Here is a 22,763-nt window from a genome sequence, read left to right on the forward strand (position 1 = left end):
ATAGTTATATATTATTTAAGGATATTCGCAAGTATTGAGTATTCACAAAGCTTGAATTACAAGTCCACAACAATCATGAAGTGGTGTTGATTCTAAGTATAAATTGGAAGGTTTTTCGTAATATTAAGTGTATTATATATTTATATACTTGCATTTAAATTTATTTAAATAATTATTGTACAATTAACTTAGAAAAATAAATTTCATTAGAGTATAATGTATGTATAGAATACGATGTATAATATTAGGGCGTATGTAGTTTGCGCCAAAATCATCCCAAAAAAAAAAAATATATGTAATTTGCGCCACATCTAAAAACCTTTCTAAAAATGTATTTTGGTAATTTGCGCCACTTTTTAAATTTGTAATTTGCGCCAAATAAAATTAAATAAAAAGGAATTATGTAATCTGTGCCCTAGAGTACCAACTAAAATTGTAACTTGCGCTTTTTTCCACCTTATTAAAATAGTGATTTGCGCCACTTATATTATAATAATATAAATAACTCCATGTATATTAAATATGTAAATTATCGTTAAGTAATAAAACATATAAATATCAGTCATAATTATAAATAATTCGACGATATTGAGACGATATGTGACACGCGTCGGACGCATCAGAACGTATTATTGTATATCCTATGCGATATCGCTAAATTTATCTGCCGGTAAATTCCAACTGTTATTAAAGTGGCGCAAATTACATATTCCATTTTGTTTTCTTTAGTGGCGCAAAATACCAAAATTAATTAGTATATGTGGCGCAAAATACATGTTATATTTTTATATTTTGGCGCAAATTACATACGTACTTAAATGTACCTATTTGTGGCGCAAATTACAAGTAATAAAAGTGGCGCAAAATACCATCTCCCATAATATTATGATGAGACTTGTAATCAATTTGTACGGGCCTGTTTTACAATCATAGTTTAAACCTCGGTGACGCTTAAAACCACTGATTTTACCGGCCGAATTCGGTGGTTTAACCTGAATTCAACTATTGTAATACGGGGGCTCTTAGCCTCTTAGAACCGAAAGAGTTAATTTTTGTTGTACAATATAAATTCTAAAAGAAAATTGAATTATTTTAAAAATAGAAATATAATGTTGAAGCACCTACAGGCTACAACTATTAATAATAGTATATATGTATATGTATATTATGTATTTCTATAATAATGCGACTGGTTCACTGATATTTATAGTCACACTAATTATATTAAATTTTATATAATAATTCAATGAAATTATCCGTTTTCACCAAATCTAGATGGACTCTTGAACTCTTGATTTAAAGATAAAACGAGATCTTCAGTTGTCCAGATTATAGAACCTAGAAATCTAGTCGTACTGGTGCAGTGACGCATATACAACATCGGGCTACCGTAATCTGAATATCAGATGTAGCTGGCTGGTAGACCTCGATGCAGCACTAAAGGAATTTTTGTGAAATATCTTAAAAATATGATATTTGTTTAATTTATATAGTTCATCAATACACGATAAGACGCAATATGCCATAAAATCAACAATTATTATTTTATTATCATTATTGACAACTTTACATACCTAATAATTAATAAGACGCGCTACACACACGGTTACCTGCGCAACATAGAGTTCACCTGACTATCAAACATAATATTATACTCGTCGAATGTAAACAAACAGAAGCTGCAAGCGCCAAACACAACATCCCAGAATTTCTATACCAATCATTAGGTCCAAACGTATCAGCCATCAAACAGACACTACTTATAGTTCATAAAAGAAACTGAAATCGCAAATTTATTGTAAACAAATAATATAAAATAATATGTAAAAACAAGACTACCTATGTAAAAACAATGTAAACAATGTCAGCCAATGGCCACCGCTGCCGAGGTTTAAAAATTAATAAGATGTAATAATTTATATTATAGATTTGGACAGTTTGGAAATTAATTATTTTGAATCTTTTTAGAAATATTATGTTGCTTTAACTCAAACTAATTTATTACTAGTTATTAATATAACACAATTTTAACGCTTTTTTTTTTTAGTTCGAGGGTGGTGAACGATTAAGCCCCCGACAACGTATCTACGATTGATTTATTAAAACTCCATAGTTTGTAAATAAATTATTATTCACGAATTTAGGATAAAAAGTTTTTTTCAAATTTGTATAGATAATGAAGTGATAAATGTACAATAGGTATTATTAACTTCAATCAGTTTATTATATGACGATATTTAATATTATGACCGATTTACAATTAAATGAACAAACAGTACAAGATAACGAATCTGAGAATCGATAAAATAATTGAAAATAAAATGATTATTTCCCGGAAACGATAATACTCAACATATACATCACATTTAATTCAAAGAATCAATAAATTCATCCCTACATTTAGTATATAGTAATATTAAGTAGTTTACTCTTACAGTAATAATGTTTTGTATATCACCGTAATTATACGGCTACGTTGTACTTCGGTGAGCAATTTACAAAACTAGTTATATAGTAACGTTTATTGCTATTTAATTCAATTAATTATACCTTCGTATCCAAAAACTTAAACCCAGTCTTTTCTAAAGATAAAAATTATTTAAGTTAACAGTTAAATCACTGATATCAGTGACAACTATCTACATCTACAATAAACTATAAAGACAGCAATTATACAAAATATTAACATGCAGAACATTATAGTGCACACGATAAGTTGAAAATGTTATATTATTATCATTATGAATGTTTTAATTTAACAACTCCATCATTATATATTATAATTATTATAATTGCATAAGTATACAGATAAAAAGTTGCAACAAATGCCTAGGAAAACGGAGAATTGTTTTAAACAAGAAAATCACTGATTGTACGCGATTAAAATAAATAAATGTATAATATCAAATATGTATTATTATATTTTATAATGCAGAAACTAACTTGAAATTATTTATACAATAAAACTGATATATCGAACAAATTGATCTCAGAAACTACTAGCTGAAATGTAAAAACTATTTTTTCAGAAATTCTTATAAAATTGATGACTAAACTAAAAAACTAAAAAAGAGAATAATAATATGAACCGATGTTTTTGACAATGTGTAAATTAAAGGACAATATGACAGTATTATGAGATGTTTAAAATACTCATAACTCGCTTTAAAATTAAAATATGATAAAAAACCTATGAGGTTGTTCCGTTGTTCAGATAATATCTTACCTTTAAATTTTATCAGAGGTCAGTTAATTTTAAACTTTAAACTAACAAAGCTACAAGTGTTCTGCTGAGCGTAAAATGTACTATGTTACACCCTTGTAAGACGGAGACAACACATGCGAGTATCGCATCACCTTAAAACATGTTTAATTTATTAAAATGAAAAGATTAATTAATTAACATAATGTTACAGCCGTCATGGTAGTTATTGTTAACCAAAAAACCAATAAAATAAAACAATATTAAATTTATGTAAATGAATATATTACATCCATACACAACTTTATTCGCAGAAGTTATTCATATTCTATAAGGTTTCGAGTGGATCATAGTAATATTATATAATATATAATATTAATATGTGTACAAAATGCACATTGTTCCATAACTTTATCATCTATCATTTTAAATAGGTAATACATTAAAATATTTATTCGGCAATATATTGGCCAATGAACATGGGTAGTAATGTATTTATGGAAAATTATTCTTAACAATACGAAACACGTGCCATGATAAGAGGATGTCAGCACAATATATTTTGTTTTTTGTTAGAAAGAATTTAAAATATTATCTTTGTTTAAATGTTTGCTTTTTATAATATTATTTTATTTTTTTACGATATTTGATCATTTTTAAATCTTAATATTTTAGATACACATAATTTAGCCACAAATTATTGAAGCATCAGAAAAAAAACCAACGTAAAAACACTGATAATAATGTTCTTAACATTGTTTATATTCTATGATACATTAATACGCCAATTCACTCAATAATATTAAAGCTAACAACACAACATTGGTTCTGCTAAAAGTAAAATGTCCATGTTGTGGCGACGGTCAGAGTGAGAAAACAAATAGTGCGCTCGCATCTTCTTTTCTCTTGATTGTTTATAGTTGTATCTACATAATTCTCAGTCAAATATCAATACAAATTTATAATGTATTTATATCTAATTTAAAATAAATAATATTATACCTGCTAACTAAATGTGATGATGTCCGATGTGTGGACATGTGATTATGCACTACCAATGTGTCTTCAACATAAGTCAAAAGAAAAATGATTTAGAATAATCTAGTCTTGATAAAATAATGAACATTTTTTAAATTTGAAGAAAAATAAATAAACGTGGACCGGTGATAGTTAAGTTAAAAATAGCGATGCACTCGGCGTGTCGTTATCGAAGGAATAGTAAAATATTGCTTACAAACTTAAACAATATAGCTGCTTTATGTGGGAGTAATTTTTTTAACATGGTTAGATATTCATTGCAAAATGAAATGTAAGATAATCAGTAAATTCAAAATTTTCAAAATTTTCAGAACTATTTAAGTATTGAATACTAATTTTAATTGACTTTAGTAAAATAAATATTTTATTCTCATTGCCATAATTAAAAAAAAATCATCTATTTTCCGTTAGTGAAAAATAAAGAATTTAGATCTAACCATAGATAATTGTATATATATATATTTTTTTTTCTTATTGATTGTTTGAGGCATCAACTGCATGGTTATTAGCCGACGTTCATATATAATTTACATTAATTTAATTGTATAAATAATTAATAAATTACATTGAATAAAGTTAGTAATATTTTTATTACGATTTTAATATGAACTTGACTAATACCTACATAACAATTAAAATAAAAAGGAATCACTGTTGCGGTATCATATTATGTTGATTAAATTTTAAGACGTGACTTTAATATAACCATTTTGCAAAGGAAATCGTAAAAAATAACTACTTATTTAAAATTACCATTTATTAATAGATGTTACTAACATAAAGATAACCACCAGAAACCGCCATGCATCGACCAACAAGAATGATCTAATAATGGATATTTGACGATGGAACGGCAAAATAATAAAGTAATGTAGATCACACTCTGGAAACGAGACGTACCATTTCGTCATGTAAATCACATTAAAATATTAAATCACACAAATTGAGCAACAAAGCGTATGCACATTAATTGCGTACGTATTATGAGGACGTCCGTTTTTTCCAGTTAACACAAACAACGATTGTGTAAATTACCCTTCATCTATTTTCACGTAGGCCGTCACGAAAAAAAAACACTACTTCCGATCGTATAATATATTATATTACCATTGAATGGACCACGTGCACATCCAAGGACCAACCCAAAAAACCCAAAGTATACATTCAAAAATGAAAACAATACACATTTTTTTTGACAGTAAAAAAAAACCTAACGATTTTGAAAATGTTACTGAAAACGAAAAAAAATACAAGGTCGGTGACTTTTTCCCAATTTTTGAAAAAAAATCAATGTTATTAGCAACAAATGCGTTTTAATAATTTTTTCAAAGTTATTCAGAAAATATGACATGTTGAGAGCAAATTCCGCACGTATTTAGGTGTGTAAGCTAAAATACAATATAAACAAAATGTGCAGCAGCAATTAACACATACAGCGGAAAAAACACAAGAATTAACGAATTAGAGCAAATTTTTCTGTATTAATGTTTGATCAGAGTAAATAATATTTATGAATTGTGTAATATACTGTTTTCTACAATATGTACCTTCATAATATTATTTATATATTATGTTATGAATTATAATTTATAATAGAATGTAATATTATGCATTTAAAATAGCCATCCTCATCACTCACCAACATACTTCAAGATAGACTAAAAATATGACACTCAGAAACTTCAAAGTAAATAAAATTATTTTGTTCATAATATAAATTACTAAATATATTCTAGAAAAACGTGTTTTATATAATATTCTATACTACATAACCTTACATAATATACCGTTACTTGTACCTGTACAAAATGTTTATATTGTAAACACTAAACACACTTTATAGTTAAATGTTAAATATAAACCAAATATTTTGTATGGAATATTAAAAAGCTGAATTCCTATTCAGTAAAATAAACCTATTCACCAGAAGAATTCACAGTCAAACATTTATAAAATAAAACACCTTTGAACAACTGATACGCAATTTTTTTCGATGGAAAAAACCAAATCAAATGCCAATTGGACTAATATTCATAAATTCATAACAACCTGTAAGAAAATAATAATTATTATAATAAATATAATTAAATATCTACTCCTCCCCCCCTTATTACGTATTGTATGAATTGATATTAGAAATTGAATAATATATATATATAATTATTGTTTGTTCTAAAAAAAAATTAAATATTAAACCTACTTATAATAGTTACATCAATAAATTATCGCTAAAATAAATATGAATGTGAATAATTAATATTTATAATTATAAATTACTTTTTAAATGAATAGTCATTTTGCCAACTAATTGTATTATATAGTATATACGTATCACCTTGGTAAATACAATTTATGATTGATGGTTTATTAGTATCACAAAAATTTGAAATATTCAAATACAATCTCAATGTAGATAGATTTTACCAAGGATTTTATTATGGAATAAAAATAATTATTTGTTAATTTAATACATATTATCTATTTAACTAAACTATTAACTATCTGAAATCTGCATAAAGCAGGAATATAATTTGATTTCAAAATGTTTCCTGTGATTCAATGGACTGAATAATCATTATTTAAATGACCTATAAATGATGATTAATGCAAAACATTAGAAAAATCATTATTATTATTATTATTACTACTAATTTGTAGGTTTGATCTTCTTTTAATTTGATTTAATTGTTTTGTGCAAGCCGCGTGGACAGGATAATATTTACTTAGATACGTTTATAATTTATACAAGTTCAAAACATACTAATTAGTAATTAATAAACTCTGTTAATTTTAGTATAATTTGCCATAAATAATATAATATTTGTTATCTAATTATAAAACTAAACTTTAATAATTTAAGTTTTAAATTTTTCTGACATGACTGATGATTCAATATTTATCCGATACTGGTCAGATGTAAACATTGCCATAATGAATGTACTAAACTTAACATTATTAAGATCAAGTGATTAGGTCTAATCATTAGGTCGTTCAAGACATTTTAAACCAGATCGTTTTGAGTTCTGACAACGATTGGTCAAAGTGGACTAAAACTTAGTTAATAAAAATAAAATAAGTATTAATTTAACGGAGGGAGACATAATATAGTTGATTATATTAATTATTTTTTACAAACAAATTTAAACATAAAAAAACATGAAAAACGTATCTCTTAAACGAAGCAAAAATCAATGAATTATTTGAATAAATAAAACAAAAAAGGTATAATCTGATATTTACAATATCAACTTCTGAGTTGCATTAGAAGTTACAAGTAACAATAAGCTATATTAAATAATTTTGGGAGCTAAACGATTTTCAAACAAAATTGGTATTTAATGACAATCATTTGTTTCGAAAATACTTAATGCATAATATAATAAAAATAATAAGAAGTAGTATACAACAATAGTATAAATATTATATTATATAGTATATTATAATAATAAATTTGTTATAAATTCGGATGTATCACATGTATAAAATATAAAATATGACTTACTGTGAACTGTGCATAATCTTAGATTTCTCTAGTAACAGTAACTATACCAACTAGTATTGTATCTGAGATTTATTACTTTAAATCGATAAGTTATTCGGCAATACTATACGAACAAATATGATGCTATTATTAAAATATTTTAATTATATTGGACGTTTCCATTTCCGAGAGCATTGAGCAAAGGTAATTTCAACTAATACAAAGTATACACATCAAACGCATCTCCATCAAAGTACAAATTGTTACGTTTCCACGAAAAGGCACGAACGATTAATATATATTATTTTTAAATGGTAACAAGCCAAATGGTACCATCACCATGTATCGAATGTAAATATTAAGGCTTATGATAAATATTGTTATAAGATTACGCTACAATCCAATATTCCAGTAACTGACGTGAACAATGCGATTTTTCTAGCCGTTTCGCAAAAAACCAAAAAACAATATTTGCAATTATTTCTTCGATGAGGTCCAATTCATAACAACAGCCACGCCTACACCCCCATAATGTAAGTAACATAGTTTGAGCGAAGCATGAACAGGTGTTGCGCGCAACCTGTTGCAATTCAGATTTCGAACGCGATCGGCTCGAAGATGCACACCATCGATTGTTCGGGGTAATCCAAAACAAGAACAACGTCCAATAAAAATAAATACACAAACATTTCGAAACGAATTGCTCAAACTTTGAAATTACACTTCCACATAGACAGATCACGGAACCACAGCTAACTGAATTCTTTTCCCATTTTTATTGATGTTGTATTTTTATGAATAACATTGGTATATTAAACGAACTGGTTCTACTAATTTTATACTATTCAAAATTATCTAATTATCAACAACACATCTTATATTAAGAATTAAAAAACTACATTAATGAATTCCCTATCAACTACTCCCCACGACCTTATGGAAATTGGCAATTGCGCAATTTACAGACAACTTGAGGTTCTGCTCAATGCTCATGCTCGAAGACCACGAAACTATAGGTATACGCCAGTCACCAGAAAATAAATTCTGTTGGGTATAAAAATTAACTGGCGAAAGAATAACAGATTCCTAACTTGTTTTAAAATGTACGATTATTTCAAAAACTTAAAATAACTTGTAGGACATTAACTATTTAAATTAATTATGTTGTAATATGTGTAATATGTGTATGTAAATAATGTATATAATAATTCTTCCTAAACAATATAAACTATGTCAGCCAATGGCCTCCGCTGCGCCGCTTATTTCTAATAATAAAAAAAATTAACTATTTACATAGATAGAAAATTAAAATACAAATATTCATCCGATGACGAGAAGGCAGTTACTGGAAACTTAGTTCGATAAAATTTGTATTACGGGAGAAATAACTGATAACACGATTTCAGACTAAATACGTTAATTATATAAACTAATGTCATAAAACATTGGTGATCCCCTATCACCAATGAAATAATATTATAGCGGCATTAACACAATTTTAGTCACCACTCACCACAGCTTACGAATGAATCATATTTTTGTAAGCATTGGGCTAAATTAAAATATTTACTATAAAAATTAAAAATAACTCTTGAACACAAAAATTGCGGGCGTGGCGTCCCCAAGTCTTCGAGTGTAGATTATTTAATATTTGCTGACCGTGATCTTTTACAAATGTATTATTTACCAACGGCAACGACGCGCCCTATGGTAACACCTTTACCATACGAGGCCGAGCACGTAATACGATTTGGTTAGAACTATCGAGCAATCGAGCTCGCACTAACACAAAAAACCACGCTGTAAACATCGATAATCTGTGCACACTGTACGAAAACGGAACATCCTCGTTGACTAAAACCTAATATAACATTCACTTTTTTATATAATATTATTATCATTGTGTCTGTATATGTTTTAAGGTTTTTTTTAACCATGACAATATTATATTATTTTATGATAATTATTATGAAAAGAGGTATACAAATAACAAAAAAAAAAAAAAACAGAAATTACCGACATCAAACCGGAACATATAATAGATACATGTTATAAATACATACCTAATATTTGACTTTAACGACTAGGTGTACTACATGTGTGTGAGCAATAATTGGTTTTCAGCCGACGGATTCGTTTGTTTATTTATTTTGGTGCACGTCAAACATTAAAACGTGTTACGTATAGCCAAAAAGTATAAAAAATAGTATTATATCAATAGTTGTCTAACGGTAATATTTTCGGGCTACGAATTTTCAGTTTAGGTATGAAGACAGGTCGCACACTGCCCTCGCCGTGTATAATGATAAACACACCTTTAGACCTTCTTGTCCCTGTGTATTACGTTTAGAGGAAGCAAGGGGGGTGTCGGATTACAAGAATTTTGAATCGTAGCAATGCGCAACAGCAACAACAATAATAATAAACTGCGTCGTAAATATTATTATTATTATTTGTAGTCTCCGATGTTCCTTCTCGTTCGCGTCTCCTCCAATGGCGTGGTTTCGGGTCTTATACACACGTCGTCGTACATTGTACAATCACTTATCACTATAATATTATTTAACGTGTCAGTAGTCGTGTTTCTGCACAATCTAATTTTTATTGCCCGATCGACTCTGGCATTACCTTGCGCAAAGTAGGGTTATAGGCCGATTTCTTTAGTTTTTTAACAGACTTATAACTACACAAAAAACTTTAATATTGAAAATGTTAATTTTATTATTATTATTTTAGGCATGCGTATAATATAGGTACCTACTGTAATGCATTTTAACAAGTAATATTTTTTTGTCACATCGCCGAGTAAAATTTTGGTAAAAACATAACTGAATTGTACAATTTAATTTAAACAATATATTTATGATACTTGAAAAAAAAAATGTAATCAATGTTTACGACTAATGGCCGTTGTCTCCGATGTCTTTAGATCAATAAAAAAAAAAAAAAAAAAAAAAAAAAACATAACTAACGACAATTTTAAACAAGTGTAATAAGTAGGGATTTCGATTTCCAAATTTAGGAAAAACCACACTAGTTATATACTTATATATCGGGAGGATAAATACAAACAAATCACTTCTATCGTAAATTTTTGTAGTATGTGTCGCAAGTTAAAACGTAGGCTATAATGTTGTACCCTTATTGTTTTAACCAATTTACCTCTTTCCTAAAGTTCATAACAAATATTGGAAATTCAAAGACCTTATTGTGCATTTGCTCAAGGTTAGGTAAATCATCAAATAATAAATATAATATGACATCGTATCCAAAAAAATTCAACAAACCTAATTATTGTTGGTGGAAGTGTATAACATAAAACCACAACGGCGTAATTATTTATTCATTCAACGTACAATATTATTTATTAGCGCACATGCTGTGTTGACATCCGACAACAACAAACCGTTAATCTTGAATTACACGGGTATTAAGTACGCATCGATTATCACGATGAACTCACAATAATGTCAATATAATATTATCCTTTTAAGATTATGAAAATATTTTTAAAAAATCCAATCTACAACTTACATAAGAAAATAGACTATCTAATCATGTTAATAATAATGTTATTACTAGCTGTTAAAAACTCGCACTCGGATTCTCACCATGACAATGAAATTGATCCCGTATTACGGACTACAGTGCACGATTAATTGTACGTAGTACTATTATCCTCGTCCGTTAATCAATTTATATGAAGGTATTTCGTGAATGAATCAAACACTGCAGGAAAACGAGACCACTAGATATTTTTTTCACGTTACACTAATATTACTCCATCGAATTGAAAACAACTAACTATTATGAAAATAATAACACCTGTTGTGTTTTTCAATAATGTTCAATACATTTCTAATGACACTGGCAGAATAATTATTAAAATGTAAAGCCTATATTCCACGAGCATACGCCATACAAATAACGCGACCGTCCGTAACGAGTAATGGCTGCAGTAACTACTTACTGGCAACTGGTACAAAAACGAACGTCGTTATCAATCACATTCTCGCCTCTCGGCGCTCATCGTTAATCGCTCTTTATCAGCTGCTAGTCTCGTTAAAAAGAAACATAACCACGATGGACCTCAAACGCACGTAATTATTATTTATAATAGTAGTCTGTTACTTGTTGGTACCCACTACCTATAACAAATAACAATATTATTGTGCGTTACATTTCACTAGCGGATCAGAGCGGCTGTGAGATTAAGACAACCCTGGCAATGTGTGTTTACGCGCGAGTTTACGTTCCGGGTGTCAGATAGATAAGAACAAAATAAAAACAAAAATTAAAATAATCGTAATAATAATAATTTTTTGAAAAAAATAGTAGTGTTTTCGCGAAGTCGGCGAAGATGCTGTAACTGTTGACGATTATAAATCACAGCGAATATAATATCGAATAAACAATGACGTGGTGAAAATTGTTCGATTGGGGAGAAAACACGACCTTGAAAATCGTGTCCTTGAACGCGGTACACGATGTGTAGTCCTTGGACCACGACTACGAGTCCGTCTTCTCTGGATACCACATACGAGCGCGCGCGCAGCACTCACTACACACACATACACATCGTGCTAGAGTAAGAGACCGTCGGATTTTTACACCGCGTGACGACCGATACAAGACGCAGATCCGAGATCATTTATCCGGTTAGTGTCGTTGGTGGTGTGTTTAGTTAAAATGTTAAATAATAATATTATTTGTATGGTTCGCATCGGTTGTTTTCCATTTGAAAAAAAAAACTGAACGGGGCAACCACTTGTTATGTAACACGATGGATGTTTTACGATTATTTTTTTTTTTTTGATCTTACTAAATTTACCAGTGCACTGTCGAAGTCCTCTTCCTCCTCCTCCTCTTCCTCCTAGGCGGCGGCGGTGGCGGCTGCGGCACACTCGCATGCACCATACACTAACACGACAATCGAACGCACGCACGCGCAAGAATCGACAAAACAAAATATTATATCAAATAATATAATAATATACAAGAAAAACAAAATTTAATAACAATATTACGATTCGCGCAAGAAAGACGGGACCAACGGCGCACCACTCACACACGAGACATAGACGCGGCGAAAAAAATGTTTCGCAAGATATTTTGGCAAAAACGGTAACACTCGCTATGAAGTAATCGACGATAAGCGCTAGGACCATTGACGACAATCTGACATGTCGGTTAACTATAAACTACAATATAGAAGGTACCTCCTTTTAATAAATTACAGAAAAAAAAAAATTATAATAATGACTTTTTTCCGTTAAACGGGAGCTGATGACAGTGCTGAATATTTCTACTATGTGATCACTACGATTTATTTTATGGTCGTTATAATAATAATATTATGATATACACGAACGGGCGGCGTGTGTAAGTGTCCGGACAACCGAGAACGTCGCACTGTGGACGTCTGTGCGTATCGCGACCGCGGGCCATCGTTCCCCACTATTTTTTCGATTAAAAATATTTCGATTATGTGTGCACACGTTTTTTTTCTCCGTTTCTTTTCTCCGCATAGATTGTTTTTTATCTTGTTTCTTCCTTTTCGGCTCTTACCGGCCTGTTTTCTCAAAACAGTACATCAACAATGCCCCATCGATTTGTAATATTTGTGTATTTGTCAATTTATTGTTCATGCCGAGCGGTCTTGACCGTATCCCCACTCTCCCATCGACCATAGACCCTCCGGGATCTTGCGTCGTCGTCGTCGTTGTTTTTGTTGGTGTTGCTGTGGTTGTTGCTGTTGTTGTTGTTGTTGTTATTATAGTCTCTTTAAACTAAGTCTTTACTTGCCACCACATACCGAGAAAATTGTGAAGAGGGGATAGAAAATACCAAAAAGGGAACATCCCTTAGTACGGCCGACGGGATGATACACGCATTCTGTAGCATAGGTCATAGACTACCTTCTAGCAAATATTGCAAATCGCAAATGGGATAAATTATTTATTCTAGTACAAATAGTACAATGGTGTAAATATATAAACATATTATAAATTATAATATGTATTGTATAAAATATATATATTATATTATGTACCTATAATATTGTTATATTGGTAAGCGTTATCGTTTGAATACTACAATATATTAAACCGTGAATCGAACATTCAGTTAGTTTAGATTACAAATGAACATTGTATTAAACTGATAGGACAATGGTTTGCTAATCTATAACGCAGACAAAATGTTTATTTTAGTTCTTAAAGAAAATTATGTGGTAAATCAAAAATCTCATGCAATATTATTATATCATGTCTATTGTTATACACGAGGATTGAAAAATATATGATACGAATACTCGATATTTTATGAAAAGTGACTTATAAAATATTAACGATTACCCTTAATTTATTTTAAGCTTGTAAATATATCATATGAAATAAAATAATGTAAATTTGTATTGATTAGTGACTACTGGATTCAACTCAATTATAATTAATGTATGTTTAATAAAACAAATGAACTAATGACATTTGTAATCGATAAGTTTTAAATCTATAAATTATCGAATTACTTAAAAGTTATGGATTATATAACCTAACGACATCTAAACATGTACTAAATATATGCATATATTTAATTATAATTATATAATTAAATATAGATTTAAAATACCAAAACTTGTCAGTTTAATAATACTTTGTAATATTGTAATATCGAATACAACATCGTGAAGCGAGACTTCTTATGAAGTAGCGGCTTCCACTGTGGAAATTTGCTTCCCCCATAATTCGTAAATTTAACATGGATATTACTACATTAGTTAATAATTATGAGTGATTATAGTTATTAGTTATTAGTTATTATCATAGTCTAAAGTTATAAATCATAAAAAAAAAATAATACCTGTTCAAAATTAGTAGATAAGATTTGAATTTCACATTTGCACTTTAGCCTATACGCTCTATTACAGTCTGTTGTAATCTAAATTATGTATTGATCATAAGGATTTGGTCTCGAAAGACTTCAAATTGCAATTTATTGAACCTAATAATTTATGAATTTCGCTTATGAAAAAAAAGTTGACAATGACCATAGATACATTAAATTTTCACCGAATGCTTATATAAGTATATTCTATCCACCATGCAATTTTCAAAAAATTTTGACTTAAGTTGAACTATTCATAGGCATTTGAAATTTTCGATCATTATTAGTTTTTTTAAAATTAATATTGATAAAAATGTATTTGTTAGGCAGAAAAGCTTGAAAATTTAATACAAGGCTCTTAACGTATTGTTACAACAGCAGTTGAAAAATAAAATAAATTCATAGTCACAATTCTTTTTTATAAGTATTCAAAGTTTGGATTTTGACAATATTATAATTATGTAAAAATCATGAAAATCACGAAAATTTGCAAATTATTTCAAACTAGAAATTCATAAAAATTTTCTTTTTAAATCTAAGATTTGAAAATTTAATACAAGATTCCTTACGAGTTTGTCAATCTTTAATACAAATAAAAAGTCCACCGGAAATTCAAATTAAATTTTTATGAGCATTTGAAATTAAAATTTTTACAACATTGGATTTTCACTGGATTTCACATTTAGTGATTTTCTTATTTTGTTGTAACTCTAAAAGTCTAAAACAATAAATAACCGCAGATACTTGAAATTTTCACTGAATGTTTATATAGGCATTTTATATATTTGATAAAATTTTCAAAATATTTAGATTTGTTTTGAGCTGTTTACTGACATTTTAATTTTCCAACTTTTTTAGTTTTTTTCCAGGGATGTAACTACCTACTTCATGTAACTGCTACTGTTCTAATACTGTTTATATACTTTTTGTAATTGCCGTTTGGCTTAAAAAAAATAAAATAAATAAAATGTGTACTTATGCTAAAACGATCACATTTTAAATTTTAATTTCAACATTGATAAAAATGTCAACATGAGTATAGTAAGAATGTCGTATTCTTCAAGAATGAAAAGTTAATCGTGTTGATGTTTGGCCGTCCACAAATAATAACATTCTTTAGTAATGACTTCCAAAAAAAATTTTTTTTGGCTTACTCAATTCTTTAGAGTTTATAGGTAAATATAACAATATTCATATTAAGAAGAATGAAAGCAGGATTTTTAAACACATGTGTGTGTGTGTGGGGGGGGGGGGGGTTGTGCAATTTTCGAGAGAGTTGCAAAAAAATAAACTGTTTTAAATTGTGGGGGGAGGTGGTTGCGTAATATTTTAAGTAAAATGTTGAGTGTTGTGGTGCAAAATAGATTGGGCACCATTAATCAAAAAAATACTTATTATATGAACAAATTATTAATGATTTAGATATGTAAATGTATTCTATTTCCAACGTATTGAATAATCTAATATAGTGATAATAATTCTGAAAACAAAATTCAATAATTGTCATGTGTTCTACTTGAATACTTGATATCGATTTTTACATTTTTATTTATTTTCCAGAAATTCAAATAAAATCATTTTTGACTTCTATTTTTTTAATATAACTTCTTAGGGATTTAAGAGATCACAATAAATATGTTGGAAAATTAATCTCATGTAAAATTAACAGAAAATTCTAATTTATTTTCAGAATTCTTATCACGAACTAGATCCATTAGTATACGCTGTAAAGATAAGAACATTTAGATTCTAATGTTACACATTTCAATACTTAACGCGTATTCAACATGTATAAATTAAATAACCACCTTCAAATTTCAATCCTATTAATTTTTTTATCTCTTCTGTCAATATTATTATATATACCAAAAATATTTTTTAAATGCTCATTTTAGCGATTTCTAGTGCAATTTTAGATTCTGAAAGGAACAAAAAAAAAAAGCGGGAAAGTGGATGTCGCTCTGCTGTACAGTAGGTTATAAGTGGGTTACTGTAATGGATGGAATTAAATTTGAATCTAATGATATTATACCATTGTATACGAAAAACGATTCTGAGCGAAGACGGTTTATATGTCTAGGATATATTATAGATTATTAAAAGTTTTCAAATCTTAGATTTAAAATAACATTTTATTATGAATTTCTTTTATTTTTAAACTGCTATTGTAAAAATATGTTAGGAGCCTTGTATCAAATTTTCAAATCTTAGATCTAAAAAGAAAAACTTATAAGAATTTCTATCTAAGATAATTTGAACATTACCGTAATTTTTACGTATTTAGTCAAAATTTGAACTTTAAATGCTTATAAAAAAAAAAATCGTGCGTATGTATTTTTAATATTTTTTAACTACTATTGTTAAAAGTTGTTAGAAGCCTTGTATTAAATTTTCAAGCTTTTCTACCGAACAAATAAATTTTTATCGATATTTATAGAAAAAAAAAACTAAAAAAGTTGAAAAATTAAAATGTCAGTTAACAGCTCAAAACAAATCAAAATATTTTGGAAATTTTATAAAATATATAAAATGCCTATATAAACATTCAGTTAAAATTTCAAGTATCTGCAGTCATTTGTTTTAGAGTTACACCAAAATAAGAAAATCGCTAAATGTGAAATCCAGTGAAAATCCAAATAAATTTTTATCGATATTAATTTAAAAAAAACTAATAATGATCGAAAATCGCAAATACCTATGAGCTATAAATAGTTCAACTTAAGTCAAAAACTTTTGAAAATTGCATGGTGGATGAACTACTATACTTATATAAACATTCGGTGAAAATTTCATGTATACATGGTCATTTGTTTTAATGTTACATCAAAAACCAAAATCGATTTTGTCGAAAACTGATTGTGCGTAAAATTTCCCGTTTTTCCCTTAATTTTTAGTTTGTTTTTCTCGATTATTTAGAAAAGTATTAGACTTTACACTTTAGACCCCCCAAAGTACCAACTAGATTCACTTTCTGATCGAACGAGGTACTGAAGTCAAAAATTGAAGCACTTTTACTGCCCCAAAACGTGATGACAGACACAAAAAAAAATAAACACACATCATGGTAAAATCAATACATTCATCGCTCCGCTTAGAATCTAAAAAAAGCGGGCAAGTCGTGGATATTGCTCTGCTGTACAGTAGTTTACAAGTGGGTTACTGTAATGGATGGAATTAAATTTGAATCCAATGATATTATATCATTGTATACGAAAAACGATTTTGGGTGAAGACGGTTTATCTGCCTAGGATATATTATAGATCATACAAAATTGTGATTCAAATTATTGTTTTCGAATCATCGATGTTGAGTCCTATAGGAAAGAAAGCGACTGTAACGTATTCAAAACTTCAACATTCGGTAAAAAGTTGTACTCGGGTAGTGTAAATTTTCCACCAGATCAATGCTTACCAGGTGATGATAATGGTGTGCAACAGCCGTTTGTTTTAGTTGCTGATGAAGCTTTTGCTCTTCACAAACATTTGTTACGACCGTTTCCAGGCAGAACATTGAATAACAACAGGAGGATTTTCAACTATCGTCTATCGAGGGCCCGTCAATACATAGAATGTTCGTTTAGATTTTTTCTAAGAAATGGCGAGTGTTTCAAACGAGCATGTTAGTTGACCCAAATGTTGCAGTAAAAATAACAAAAGCCTGATGCGTCTTACATAATTTTGTACGGCGCCGAGACGGAGGAGACAGTGAAGGTATTTTTGAAGACACTCAAAGCAATCTTATGGAAAGTATAACGGAGAGAAGAGTTGTTGGAAATTCACAGACCAACGCAAAAGATATTAGGGAATACCTCGTGACATATGTGAATGATCCAAATCATGCACTTAGATGGCAGAACAAAATTATTGGTGAATAATATCGGACATTTTAACATTATAAGTGGTCGACTATAGGACTACAGCTAGGTGATCTTTTTTTATTGTTTATATAAAACCGTTTATTTTATTTGTTAAACTAAAACTAGTTTGTTGAATAAAAATTATATTAATCTAAATTTTACTTTTTTCCGATTTTTGTTTATCGTCCAGTTCATTAAATTTGTGAACGCAACCATTTGCTACACTTGTCCATCCCACATGAATCGCCTATCATGATGACTTCTTTCCTCTAAATATATTATAAATTATAATATATAATTTATATAATATAATAACTTCTATTCTAATATTAATTAAATTAGATTTAGTTGTCGTTAGTTATAATACTTATAACTTGCAAGTTGAAATATTATATAAATTAATAAATAAAATATAAATGTTCAATGCAATACTTATACGTTTGTTCCAGATATAATCATTTTGTTGAATTTCAATTACAAATTGTTCAGTATCGATCATTTTAAAACTGAATACTGATTAGGTACGACTGTAAAAAAACTACTATGTGACCTATGAATATCGGTAGACGGGAGTACACTGTCCTCAGACATTGCCAGAGTTTCCATTATCAGGGCGCAACATTATTAATTTAGCACTTGTTTCAACCTGTCCTCTACTCGCCTCGACTTGTTGACACTCGGCCCTCGTTCGGTCCCACCATGTCTCCCCCTCATCCCATCACTGTATCCCGTATACACACAAGACAACTGGTCGTTATCTTGGGGGCCACAATACATATAGTACTATATTACACTCGATCAATATCGAATAATTTTTAACTATTTATAAAATTTCCACCTGTAAATAAAAATGTAACATTGAAGCAATGAATTTACCAAGTTCACACTTCAATCATGATTTTTTAAATATTTTTTACAAGACCCGGCGCTAGCGAACCGCCCGTCTGAACAGGTCTATTGGAAAAGCATTGTTTAATTTTAGTGAGCGGTAGCGGTCGACCGCTCGAAAATTAAACAAGAGCGCGCACGCGGTTTTTCCCGTATGAATATGCCAATTGAATAACCCGTGTTTAATTGTCAGCGGTTATCCGCCGCGAATAAAAACAGCGACCGCGCGCGGCCAAACCGCCTCCGTGTGTAATATAAGGCTAATATAAGTAAACAATTCAAATTACAACTTTTTACGAATGTTTTTAACCAAATTACAACAAAAAACTCCCAAAATTAAAATGTCTATAAATAGCTCAAAAATGCATAAAATTTTCCGAACTTTAAACCTTAAGAAACAAAATCTTTTTTTTTCATTTGTGATATTTAAAATCTGTCAACATATTACATGTTATTATAAGTTTGTATACAATTTAGAATTTAGAATTTATTATTAGAATATGGTATGGATGATCAGAAGATATGTGATACGCGTGTTAGTTAAGGAGTGGAAGTGATGAGGAGTGGAAATTTATTTATTAGGGATGTTGAACAAAATCTAAAATACAACAAAAAAGATATTTTGTCATTTTTCATTTGAAGCAATATTTCTGATAGAAAACGTCGTCCTTAATTATTTAATATCATAGAATCGTGAAATCGTGAAATCGTACGTTTTTCTCCTTTAACTGCTTTTATTAAGAGTACATTTTCGAAAATCGAAAAATGACCTCTGTATAAAGTACCAGCTCAAGATAATGACCTTTCAGAAAAGATGGTACACTTGATACTTTTGCGCAAGTATAGAGGGAGAAAAAGTGTTTACAGAATAAAAAAGCGGGTAAGTGGGTATCGCTCTGCTGTACATTAGGGGGGTAAACCTCTGACTATTGTAGGTTAAATTTGAATGCAATGATAGGTATTATTGTATACGAAAAACGATTCTGAACGGAGATGATTTGTCTGTCTAGGATATATTATAATTAAATATTGTCATATATTCTATTTTGAATTTTGCGTAAAATTTCACGTTTTTTTGTTTTTCTTGATTTTTTTGAAAAACTGTTGGAAAATGTTTACTATTGTCCTCTATAATGTACCAAGGATATTCACTTTTCCATCGGAAACCACCCCCAAAGTTTGAAATTGAAGAATTATTTCGACTAGTTTTATTTGTTGTACACAGACACAAAAAAAAAACACATTGTAAAATCAATACATTCATCACTCCGTTCAGAAACTAAAAGAAAGAGAAAAAGAAATAAAGATCATTGTAAAACCAATACATATAATATTTTTTAGTTTTTTATACTATAAATGTCGATAAAATTGTATTGATGGGGTCAAAAACTTTAATACTAGATCCTCCATAAATTGATATAATAGCAGTTGGAAAATATTAAAAATACATAGGCGCGTTTTTTTTTATATCCATTTAAAGTTCAAATGTTGACAACATTTATTTAATTAAAATATTTACAAATTCTTTAGTTGTCAAAAACGTATAAAACGTTTAAATTGTATAACAAAGGATTAAAAATTTAAAACAAGGTTCCATGTTAGTAGTTAATGCTGCTGCAAAAAAATCTAAAAACTGTACAAACGCAGTTTTTTATAGTTATTTTAAGTTCAAATTTGGATGAAATTATATATTATATAATCAAGAATAACAATTTTAGTTATATTGGTGTAATTTAAAAATATTATTCGTGGGCATTTAAATTTCTAGAGTATACTTTATATTCTAATATTAATAGTTAATGTCGACATGTCGTTGATGACTTATATTAACACTTTTTAATAAATCGTGTATACCTTCTATGAATGACTGAATGATTCGTGTACATAATGAATCTAATTTGATTAATTTAGACTTTATTTTATTGGTACCTATACCTACATTTTTATTATTTTTATTTTTGAAATGATAACAATGTAATTAATATAGTATAACATATCCTAGACTGACAAACCGTCTCTACTTAGAATCGTTTTTTGCGTACAATGATTTTCTATCACTCAATTCAAATTTAATGTCATCCATTACAGTAACCTACTGCACTGCATAGCGACATCCACTTACTCGCTTTTTATATTTGTATACATACAAATTTATATTATTTATATTATCTTCCCACGACTATAAATGTTATAATACATAATAACGTGTATTAATTATTATAATTGTCATTAGTACTCGTAAATTCAATAAAATGTTTGTACACCCACATTCATTATTCTTAAGATAGGTAAATGTAAATTAATTGTAATGTATTTACTATAATATTATACCATTTAAAAATCGGGAATTAAATTAATATAATTTGTTGAATATCAGTTTAACACTAATGCATAAATTAGTAGTTAAAATAACTCACGACCCCACGTAACGCATTTTTAAGCCTGGTTATTCGATTAGTTTTTGTATAAAATCAGTTATACAATTATATATTAATGCCAATTAAGGCAAATGGCAAATGCTGTAGAACTTCTGTGAATGATTCATAAATCATATTTCAATACTTGGTTATTCGTATAAAATATTGAAATAACAACTCTCAATCTAATTGCCCATTGGCGTACCTACCCATCAGTCCTGTCTATTAGGTATATGATATTTTGTCAAAACAACATATTAAGTCAAAGCCAGTGCAGTAACCTGTGGAATGAACCAACTTGATGTGTTGATTGTTGATGTGTATCTATATAGTATCTACTAGCAACTGGCTGGTGGCTACTACCTATAAACGATATTTTCATTTGATTCGGCCAACAGCGCCACAGTGGTAAGTATGTGCTACAAGACCTACGATAGATCTGACTACGTGAGACACTATACTAGTGGCGGCGGCATACTACACCACCACAGTATTTTTTTGGTAAAATACCATTCAGTGTGATTTATTTAACACGTAAAACACTCACAATTTCGAAAAGTATTAACTTTTTAATCGATAGTTAGAAATGTCGGATTAAAAGTTTAAAACCACATGCTCGGATGTAACAAGTTGAAAGTTACGACTTATCTATACTGTCACTATATACTTCTATGATACTGTACCAGTACCGATGTACCATATTATATAACTATGCCAATGTCCCAAACTCACAATGTTTACGATGGTACTCACTGATATATTATACCATATACTATAATACATTATAAAATATTGCCAACGTGAACTCCGTAAAACACGATTTACATAAATGTCTAAAATAATTCAAACAAATAGGGTCAGCGCTATACATTTATAATGAGATTTGCTCGTTGGCCGTGTCGTATCGAAACTTTATTTCGGACTATTGACATTTAAAATTTAAACGCCCCGAGGGTTAAGCGGGGCAAGGTCCAGAACGGCGTCGTGTCCGCCGG

At 29.1% G+C, this 22,763-nt stretch overlaps 1 protein-coding gene across 3 annotated transcripts in view; it reads right to left on the reverse strand.

Annotated features, from left to right (window-relative positions):
- LOC107169792 (synaptic vesicle glycoprotein 2B) overlaps positions 1-13,141 on the reverse strand; it is a 28,104-nt gene extending 14,963 nt beyond the window's left edge. The window contains exon 1 of one of the 3 annotated variants that reach the window (XM_015519660.2): positions 12,553-13,141. The gene's annotated coding sequence lies outside the window, so the exon portion shown is untranslated. Of the gene's footprint in view, positions 1-11,332; positions 11,666-12,543 lie in introns of those variants that run through there. The other 2 variants (XM_015519662.2, XM_015519661.2) reach the window with 2 other exon arrangements.
- Positions 13,142-22,763: the final 9,622 nt, after the last annotated feature.

Source organism: Diuraphis noxia, unplaced genomic scaffold (assembly GCF_037042655.1).
Source record: "Diuraphis noxia isolate RWA-SAM2 unplaced genomic scaffold, SU_Dnox_SAM2 contig0004, whole genome shotgun sequence".
Lineage (NCBI taxonomy): Eukaryota > Metazoa > Arthropoda > Insecta > Hemiptera > Aphididae > Diuraphis > Diuraphis noxia.